We start from the raw sequence: 11,159 nt of genomic DNA, 5'->3' as shown, positions 1-11,159 counted from the left end.
AACCACCCAAAACACCCTAGCAACCGCCTAGTAACACCCTAGCAACTTTGGTTTTCTCATTTCCCCAGAACACCCTAGCAACTGCCTAGCAACCACCCAGAACACCCTAACAACCGCCTAGTAACACCCTATCAACTTTGGTTTTCTCATTTCCCCAGAACACCCTAGCAACTGCCTAGCAACCACCCAGAACACCCTAGCAACCGCCTAGTAACACCCTAGCAACTTTGGTTTTCTCATTTCCCCAGAACACCGTAGCAACTGCTTAGCAATCACCTAGAACACCCTAGCAACCGCCTAGTAACACCCTTGCAACTTTGGTTTTCTCATTTCCCCAGAACACCCTAGCAACTGCCTAAACACCCTAGCAACCATGTAGTAATATCCTTGCAATCACCCAGAACACCACGACAACCGCTCTGGTCTCATGGCAACACCCTGGTAACTGCTTTGCTGCAATCCCCAGGCAACCACCCAGAACACCCGAGCAACTACATGAGAACACCCCAACAACCACCCAGAACACCCTGGCAACTGCTATGCAGCAACTGCCTAGCAACCACCCAGACCACCCTAGCAACTGCCTAGTAACACCCTAGCAACTTTGGTTATCTCATTTCCCCAGAACACCCTAGCACCTAGCAACCACCCAGAACACCCTAGCAACTACCTAGCAACCACCCAGAACACCCTAGCAACCACCTAGTATCACCCTAGCAACTTTGGTTTTCTCATTTCCCCAGAACACCCTAGAAACTGCCTAGCAACCACCCAGAACACCCTAGCACCTAGCAACCACCCAGAACACCCTAGCAACCACCTAGTATCACCCTAGCAACTTTGGTTTTCTCATTTCCACAGAACACCCTAGCAACTGCCTGGCAACCACCCAGAACACCCTAGCAACTACCTAGCAACCACCCATAACACCATAGCACCTTTGGTTTTCTCATTTCCCCAGAACACCCTAGAAACTGCCTAGCAACCACCCAGAACACCCTAGCAACTGCCTAGCAACCACCCAGAACACCCTAGCAACTGCCTAGCAACCACCCAGAACACCCTAGCAACTGCCTAGCAACCACCCAGAACACCCTAGCAACTGCCTAGCAACCACCCAGAACACCCTAGCAACTGCCTAGCAACCACCCAGAACACCCTAGCAACTGCCTAGCAACCACCCAGAACACCCTAGCAACTGCCTAGCAACCACCCAGAACACCATAGCAACTTTGGTTTTCTAATTTCCCCAGATCACCCTAGCAACTGCCTAGCAACCACCCAGAACACCCTAGCAACTGCCTAGCAACCACCCAGAACACCCTAGCAACACTTTGGCTAAACCCCAGGACCCCATATCAAATGTTTAGCAATGCCTTTGCTCTCAAACAGACCACATAGCGATCTATCTGTCTGAAAGACTTCAAACCTTCAAACTACAAGCTTTTCAAACTACTTCAAACTGCCAGCTATTTAAACATAGCGCTTATCTTGAAGGTCATGAAGTGTGTGTGTGTGTGCGTGAGAATGTTCAGGCTTTCAGAAAAATCTCCATTATTCTCCAGTTTATTCTTCACTTTCCCACCAAAGTTGAACTGAAACCCAAAAATGTGACATTCACTGTCAGCACGGTTCACACGCACTAAAGCTGCCATCAAATCATTCCACGAATAGTTCAAAGTGTGTTCTGAGTGGGTTTGTTTAGGAAACTGAACGCTATTCTTCCACATCAGCCTTTATGAATCAATATTCTCATTCACACGCTTGCTGCTGTAGAGCAGAGAAATCTAAAGGACATGTGGAGTTTGAGAAAAATGTGTCTCTAAATGTTCTCTAAATATTCACAATGTAGCATTTAAAACGCATTTCACTGCATGCCATTCAAAAGTTCATGTTTAAATGCATGTTATTCAAAATGTTGCCTAAACTCAATTCCACTAGTCCTGCTTAACAAGGAACGTTCTCAGTGTGATTCTGTGGATCATTTTGTTCATTTCTCTCTTTTTTTTTAAATGCTACACCTTTTCCAACTCCGCAGATTCTGATGTTTTCTCATTTTATTAGTTGTATTTATTGTAAATGCTGGTTAATGTAAGCTGATCAGTTTTCTGAAATGGAAACTGGGGACATTGTTATGTTATTGCTTTTGAATTGTTGTGAATTCCATATACTATCATTGCAAATAATAATTTTCATGATGTTTTTAGGTCAAACTGAGCATAACTGGTTTTAATACAAGTCATCAAAAATCGCACTATTAATAATAGTAAATAATAATAACTGCAATTAGCAGATCAAAGATCAACAGCTCAAAATAGCATTAACAATATTATGACTTTACAAGCTCATTACAAATAGTAAAACAACAAATATAAGAACATATGATAAATAAAACTGTACTTGAATATTTTTATAATTTATTTTTTTGTATTTAATATTTTCATTTTCACTGCATGAAGTAATTTAAAGTTTTTTTTTTTTTTAATGAGGTTAATGCCGTTAGTATAGTTTATTTTAGTCTCAGATAAATAATACTCAGATGCCATACATGAGCCCTTCAGTAGCTTCTTCTCTGCTTTCAGTTAGTCACAGCGCGCTCTTTTTAACGTTGGTGTGACTGTGCTTTAAATGACGAGTATCCTGCATCTAGTGGAGTTGAGGTTTCATCCAAAGCCTGCTGTTCTTCTGCCTGTGGTTTATATAAATGAATCTGTCTCCTGACTGCTTCCTGTCATAACTCATGCTCTTTTCTGCCGCAGGCTGCTCTCATGATCAGTTCACTAACCTAGTAACCATTCTGTGCTTTTGTTTATTAACATGCTGGCTTGTATCTCACTCTAACCTGATGGACATTGTGTTGTGCTGATCTGGTTTTGTTTAGGCTGAAGTGAAGCGCCTTGATTTCGCTGAGGCTCTCCTGTAAGTTCAGCACTCTTTTCAGGCCTGTTTCACTCATGGGTTCAATTCGCAGGAAATGCATGAACTGATCAAATTCAAACCCTACCACACTGTGTGGACACTGTTTTATATGCAATTCATATATATAAATCTTCAATTTAGACCTTTTTTTTAGTGCAGGGGAGTGGCCTGTATTTTAGCCAATCAGAAACCCTGTCAGTCATTTTGCATGTTCAGATTTGCAGACCTTGGGCTGGTGGGCAGGAGTGCGTCTTAGTGGGCGGGGTTTGGCATAAAAGGCATATATGTGCGTGCGTGTATCTTTAAGTGAGTGGAATTTGACATAGAGGGCGTGTGTGTTGTTTAGTGGGCGGAGTTTGACACAGCGAGCGTGTGTGTCTTAGTTGGCGGGTTTGACATAAAGGTATGTGTGTTTGTCATATAGTGGGCGGGGTTTGGCATAAAAGGCATATATGTGCGTGCGTGTATCTTTAAGTGAGTGGAATTTGACATAGAGGGCGTGTGTGTTGTTTAGTGGGCGGAGTTTGACACAGCGAGCGTGTGTGTCTTAGTTGGCGGGTTTGACATAAAGGTATGTGTGTTTGTCATATAGTGGGCGGGGTTTGATGGTGAATGTTTGCATGTGTTGTTTAGTGGGCGTGGTTTAGCACAGAAGGCGTGTGTGTCTTAGTGGTTGGGGTTTGACAGTAAGCGTGTATGTGTGTGTTGTTTAGTGGGCGGGGTTTGACATGGTGAATGTGTGTGCGTCTTTTAGTGGGCGGGGTTTAGCACAGAAGGCGTGTGTGTCTTAGTGGGCGGGGTTTGACAGGGTGTGTCATTTAGTGGGTGGGGTTTAGCACAGAAGGTGTGTGTGTTAGTGGGCGGGGTTTGACAGAGTGAGTGTGTTGTTTAGTGGGCGGGGTTTGACGTGGTGAATGTGTGTGTGTGTGTGTTTAGTGGGTGGGGTTTAGCACAGAAGGCGTATGGGTATTAGTGGGCGGGGTTTGACTGAGTGAGTGTGTCGTTTAGTGGGTGTGGTTTAGCACAGAAGGTGTGTGTGTCTTAGTGGGCGGGGTTTGACGTGGTGAATGTGTGTGTGTGTGTGTGTGTGTGTGTGTGTGTTTAGTGGGCGTGGTTTAGCACAGAAGGCGTTTGTGTCTTAGTGGGCGGAGTCAGAGGGCGTGTGCGATTGTAGTCAGAAAAGCTCCTGAAATCACTTACAGCACTTTTAACAATCAGACACTGTGTTCAGAGTTTAGAAACTCTTAAAAGGCCAAACAAAAGCTACTTTATATTTGTGTTACCAAATGGTCCGTTCACACAAGACGTGTTCCTGCATTTAAACACTTGGACTGAGATCAATGGAAGAGAACAGAGAAAGTAGTTTTACCTTGACATGACAGACCGCAGCCAAACACACGGATCTGACACGCGTGTACACAGACAAACAATAACGCAGCCCGTCCTGTGTGAACGAGCCACATGTGACTGAACCTGCTGTGCCTTTCATTACAAACCCTTGTTTTGTTCATGTTGCGTGTTTTATTTCGGTGAACAGCTGACATCACTGTGCCTTGTTGTCATACGTGTAAAATACTAAAGTTGCTTTGGTATTTGTTGATTTGATGTTGTGGAATATGTAATCTAACGTCTGCAGTCATTTCAGTCGGACACACTTCTGTAAATGTGATCTTTGATCCTCAAACACTGAACGCAGACGATTGCCTGAATGATTTTAGATGAGAATTGTTCTGAAATGAAGATAATCTGCAAGTATTATTAGACAGCAGTATTGCAATTATAGCGTGCAGTTCTTTTAGTGTTACTGAACTAATATTTCAAGATGTTTTCTGAAATATGAACAAGTATTTTCAAAGGTTCAATCTGTATATTTTCTTTGTTTTGCAGACAGGATCACACGCTTGTTTTGACATGTTACTGTTTAATGTGTTTGTACTGGCTTTCCTTAAACTAGATGCTTCGGTGTAAACTCATAACATAATAACCTCTTATCATAACTCAAGGTATGTATTATCATATTGCACTAAAATACACAATATTAAATTTAATTCTGAAGCTGCACATTTAACGCACTGTGTTTTTTGAGATGGTCAAAATTGTTTTGATCTCTGAGCCATTTATTTGAGTTTTATGATTTCTTTATGTTGTTATATCGATGTGCCAAACATGAATTGAGTTCAAAAAATAAATATTGCACTTGATGAGTTTGATTTGCATGGATGTCATTGGAGAAAATCAATGTTTGAGTTCAAATGATAGTGTTTGAGACTGAATGTAACGTAGTTTAAATGCCTTTTGTGTCTTTTCAGCATTTCAGGTGTTAAATGATGCAGAATCTTGCCTTCATCAGTGTATAAACTATAAAACTCAGTGGCCTTCGATCTTTGAACACAGACTGTTTAATATTTTCTGCATCTGTCCAGCTCTTAGATTTCTATATTCAGACTGCACAAATAATTGTACAGTTTTGTATATAAATGAAGCCTTTTTCCTGTGGATTTATAAGAAAACACAATAAAAAGTCTCCCTGAAAGGCATATATTTGGTCATTTTTGTGTTGTATTTTTTAAATATTTGTATCATAATTATTTATAATAACTCCTCCTCAACTTCTGAAATAGTTTTATTGAGTAACCAAAATGCCAACTTATAGATGAACCTATTATATTCAAGTCAAAAATAATATTTAACATCACAGAATCAACCTAAACACATTCATTTATACCAAAAATCTATAAACCGGATAGTTCCAGTGCTTGATTCTGATTGGCTGAGCCGCGTTCCAAGCTGTTGTAAATTACTCTACAAACATACAGCTTTGTTTAAGTTGTGTGTTGCTTTATTTGCTCTGTTTTAATCTGTGAAACCTTACTATGTATATGGAATAACCGTTTTATAAAAGCAATAAGCCCCGTGAAGCCGTGGTTTACAGTGACTTTATAACAGCTAAGGGGCGTTGTTAGGCAGGTTTGTGGGTTAAATCATCTCTTTTAGGAAACAATTGCAGGTTACCACCTTTTACAGTTTACTTGAAACTATTGTTCAGTTTTATTTGACTGAAAATGGTGGTATAAACTAATTGACCCTTATTTGTAAGCTGTTTTGGATAAAAAGTAAATTAATAAATGTAAATATATGTAATGCAAATCTATCCCAGAGACCTACAAATAAATTGCTTGATTTCACTGGTAACATGGTGTAATGACTTTATATTGTCAGATCAGCTAAATATGATGTCTTTGTAATTAATGTATACAGCCAAAACTATTTGGCTAATGATATTTTCAAAAATATTTTTCTTTAATTTTATTTATTTTTTTATATATTTTTAAATTTTTATTTAATTTTCTTTAATTTAATTTTATTATTATTATTATTATTATTATTATTAAATGTTTTTTTTATTTGCTGTGTTGTGTGCGTGTCGTTGCTCCTCCGCGCCGCTGGGTGGCGCCAGCATCAGCAGCAGTAGCGGCCGCGGCGGCGTCACTCTGACGCCACAAACTCAGCGTTATTCGTCGTTGCACGATATCACTTCCGCTCGCTAAGAACAAGGTTAGTTTTCACACATTAACTACGTTTTAGCCTAGTTTTCAATCAGATATACGCTCTTCTGCTGTTATATATGATAAGAACATAAGAATGAATTGTGTGAAGCGTGTGTGTGTTTGTTTATAGATCAGATTTAAGATTGTAAACAGGAAGACAGCAGCGATCAGACGGAGATGTAAATATTAATGTAAATATTGAGGAAGTAACGTGTAAAATCGGACTTTATATTTTATATTTCTGATTAAGAATTACCCAGATCAGCTAAAGATGATGTCTTTGAAATGACTGTATACTGTAAAAATATTGCTAAGCGTAATGGAAAGCTACAGAACAATTTAATATATATATATACACACACACACACACTCACACTCACACTCACACTCACACTCACACTCACACTCACACTCACACTCACACTCACACTCACACTCACACTCACACTCACACTCACACTCACACTCACACTCACACTCACACTCACACTCACACTCACACTCACACTCACACTCACACTCACACTCACACTCACACTCACACTCACACTCACACTCACACTCACACTCACACTCACACTCACACTCACACTCACACTCACACTCACACTCACACTCACACTCACACTCACACTCACACTCACACTCACACTCACACTCACACTCACACTCACACTCACACTCACACTCACACTCACACTCACACTCACACTCACACTCACACTCACACTCACACTCACACTCACACTCACACTCACACTCACACTCACACTCACACTCACACTCACACTCACACTCACACTCACACTCACACTCACACTCACACTCACACTCACACTCACACTCACACTCACACTCACACTCACACTCACACTCACACTCACACTCACACTCACACTCACACTCACACTCACACTCACACTCACACTCACACTCACACTCACACTCACACTCACACTCACACTCACACTCACACTCACACTCACACTCACACTCACACTCACACTCACACTCACACTCACACTCACACTCACACTCACACTCACACTCACACTCACACTCACACTCACACTCACACTCACACTCACACTCACACTCACACTCACACTCACACTCACACTCACACTCACACTCACACTCACACTCACACTCACACTCACACTCACACTCACACTCACACTCACACTCACACTCACACTCACACTCACACTCACACTCACACTCACACTCACACTCACACTCACACTCACACTCACACTCACACTCACACTCACACTCACACTCACACTCACACTCACACTCACACTCACACTCACACTCACACTCACACTCACACTCACACTCACACTCACACTCACACTCACACTCACACTCACACTCACACTCACACTCACACTCACACTCACACTCACACTCACACTCACACTCACACTCACACTCACACTCACACTCACACTCACACTCACACTCACACTCACACTCACACTCACACTCACACTCACACTCACACTCACACTCACACTCACACTCACACTCACACTCACACTCACACTCACACTCACACTCACACTCACACTCACACTCACACTCACACTCACACTCACACTCACACTCACACTCACACTCACACTCACACTCACACTCACACTCACACTCACACTCACACTCACACTCACACTCACACTCACACTCACACTCACACTCACACTCACACTCACACTCACACTCACACTCACACTCACACTCACACTCACACTCACACTCACACTCACACTCACACTCACACTCACACTCACACTCACACTCACACTCACACTCACACTCACACACACACTCGCACACACACACACACACACACACACACATACACCTTGGCATCATCAACTGAGATGGTACCAGCACAGTACTTTTTATTACATTTGAATAATTTAATGCATATTTTAATTTTAATTTGAAAGATATTTTGTGAATAAATCTGATGTTCTGCCGTCTCTGCTGTGTGTTTGTCTTCAGTCAGCTGTCAGATATGGTTTGCATTCCCTGCATCGTCATTCCTGTGCTGCTGTGGGTTTATAAGCGCTTCCTGGAGCCCATCATCTATCCGTTCATCAGTCCCTTCATCAGCCGCTTCTGGAGGAAAGCAGCCGTGCAGGAGACTCAGAAGCACAGCACTGTAAATCAGCATTCAGCATTCAGATCTCACTCAAATCACAGCTTCACAAACCGTACAGCACTAGTTTCTAAATATTCAGTATTAATATATATATATATTTTTTTAAGTTGTTGTTTCTTTAGCATGTGTGTTTGCCTCAGTGTTATTTTTTTAGGATTACTGATGAACTAATGTACTTTGATTTGTATTAGTTATCTATTTTAGTTTTAGTTACATTTGTAGTAATGTTGTCATTTTATTAGTTTGCTTTTTATTATGTCTATATAGGCTTTTTAGTAAGTTTTACTTTTATTTATTTTGAGTTATTTCAGTACTTCAACATACAAAATGGAAATGAAATAATATATATATATATATATATTTAATTTATTTATATATATATATATATATATATATATATATAATTTTAATAATATAAATGCATACATTGTTATATATTAACATAAATATTAAATATTAATAAATACTATTTAAAATATATATTCTAATCATATAATTATGTATTATATTAATTATATACATTTAATTATATATTGTTATATGCACATATAAATATTAAATATTAATATAATATACATTTACTTATATATTGTAAGTTATTAATATAGATATTACATATTAATACATTTTATTTAACATATATATTTTAATAATATAGTTATATATTACAGTATATTATTTTAAAATGCATTTAATTATATATTGTTATATGCTTATATACATATTAAATATGAATCTAAATTTTAATGGCAATATTATTGTATTATAATATATTATTTTAATAATATCAATATTATTACAGTCATTTTCACAGAATAAATCACCCAGAAATGAAACTTCTCTTATTGTTTACGGTCATGTTATTGAAAACGTGTTGTTATTTGTTGAGTTTTTCGTCTGAAGCGCAAAAGAAAGAGTGTTTTTTCCAGTAGGTTGAGAAGCGTCAGTGCCAGAGTTTAGATACAGTTCTTCATGCTGTTCATCGTTGTCTTCCTCAGGCTGAATGCAACGGAACGGCAAACGGACCGAAGACGGTGACCGATAAAAAAGCCGACTGACAGATCTCACGCCTCGACAATCATCACGGATGATATTTCAAAATGTCGATATTTTAAAAAGTAAACTAATATATGGACACACACCGATCCTGTCACGTTGAAATACTTTAATAATGTTGAATAAAAATGAAGGTAGTAATCTGTAGATTTAGTTTTTATCATTCCGTGATCATTTACTGATTTCCACTCAGAACAACTACAGATTTTCTGTGTATGACTTATAATGCTTAATTTAAAATAAACATTGAATTATGTTATTTGTGGCTCGTGGTTTACCTTAATGATGCTTTCAATGGTGGATCTTTATAATAACTAAAATAACTAAATAAATAAAATAAGGTGGTTATGATTTACATGTATTAAGAAAGTTCCATAGCACACAATAGTACTATACCTAGTAAAACACACATACACACACACACACACACTCTCACTCGCTCACACACACACACACACACACACACTCTCTCGCTCACACACACACACACACACACACACTCTCTCGCTCACACACACACACACACACACACACTCTCTCGCTCACACACACACACACACACACACACTCTCTCGCTCACACACACACACACACACACACACTCTCTCGCTCACACACACACACACACACACACACTCTCTCGCTCACACACACACACACACACACACACTCTCTCGCTCACACACACACACACACACACACACTCTCTCGCTCACACACACACACACACACACACACTCTCTCGCTCACACACACACACACACACACACACTCTCTCGCTCACACACACACACACACACACACACTCTCTCGCTCACACACACACACACACACACACACTCTCTCGCTCACACACACACACACACACACACACTCTCTCGCTCACACACACACACACACACACACACTCTCTCGCTCACACACACACACACACACACACACTCTCTCGCTCACACACACACACACACACACACACTCTCTCGCTCACACACACACACACACACACACACTCTCTCGCTCACACACACACACACACACACACACTCTCTCGCTCACACACACACACACACACACACACTCTCTCGCTCACACACACACACACACACACACACTCTCTCGCTCACACACACACACACACACACACACTCTCTCGCTCACACACACACACACACACACACACTCTCTCGCTCACACACACACACACACACACACACTCTCTCGCTCACACACACACACACACACACACACACTCACTCGCTCACACACATACACACACACACACTCACACTCTCACTCGCTTTCACACACACAGTCTCACACACATACTTACACACACACACACACACACACACACACTCACACTCTCACTCGCTTTCACACACACAGTCTCACACACATACTTACACACACACACACACACACACACACACTCACACACACACACACACACACACACACACACT

The 11,159-nt window shown here is 40.4% G+C and overlaps 2 long non-coding RNA genes across 2 annotated transcripts; one reads left to right on the top strand and one right to left on the bottom strand.

Annotated features, from left to right (window-relative positions):
* Positions 1-61: 61 nt before the first annotated feature.
* LOC107563266 (uncharacterized) lies at positions 62-1,017 on the bottom strand. The gene is made up of 3 exons (XR_001606086.1): positions 789-1,017; positions 671-749; positions 62-355 (listed from the first exon to the last, which is right to left on the bottom strand). It is a non-coding gene; the product is annotated as an uncharacterized lncRNA (long non-coding RNA).
* A 1,992-nt stretch (positions 1,018-3,009) lies between these two features.
* On the top strand, positions 3,010-5,424 carry LOC107563265 (uncharacterized). Its single transcript, XR_001606085.1, has 2 exons — positions 3,010-3,576; positions 3,764-5,424. It is a non-coding gene; the product is annotated as an uncharacterized lncRNA (long non-coding RNA).
* The last annotated feature ends 5,735 nt before the right edge of the window (positions 5,425-11,159 follow it).

This window comes from Sinocyclocheilus grahami, unplaced genomic scaffold (genome assembly GCF_001515645.1).
Source record: "Sinocyclocheilus grahami isolate Dianchi unplaced genomic scaffold, SAMN03320097.WGS_v1.1 scaffold864.1, whole genome shotgun sequence".
Classification (NCBI taxonomy): Eukaryota; Metazoa; Chordata; class Actinopteri; order Cypriniformes; family Cyprinidae; genus Sinocyclocheilus; species Sinocyclocheilus grahami.
This window is presented reverse-complemented; position numbering and strand designations above follow the sequence as displayed.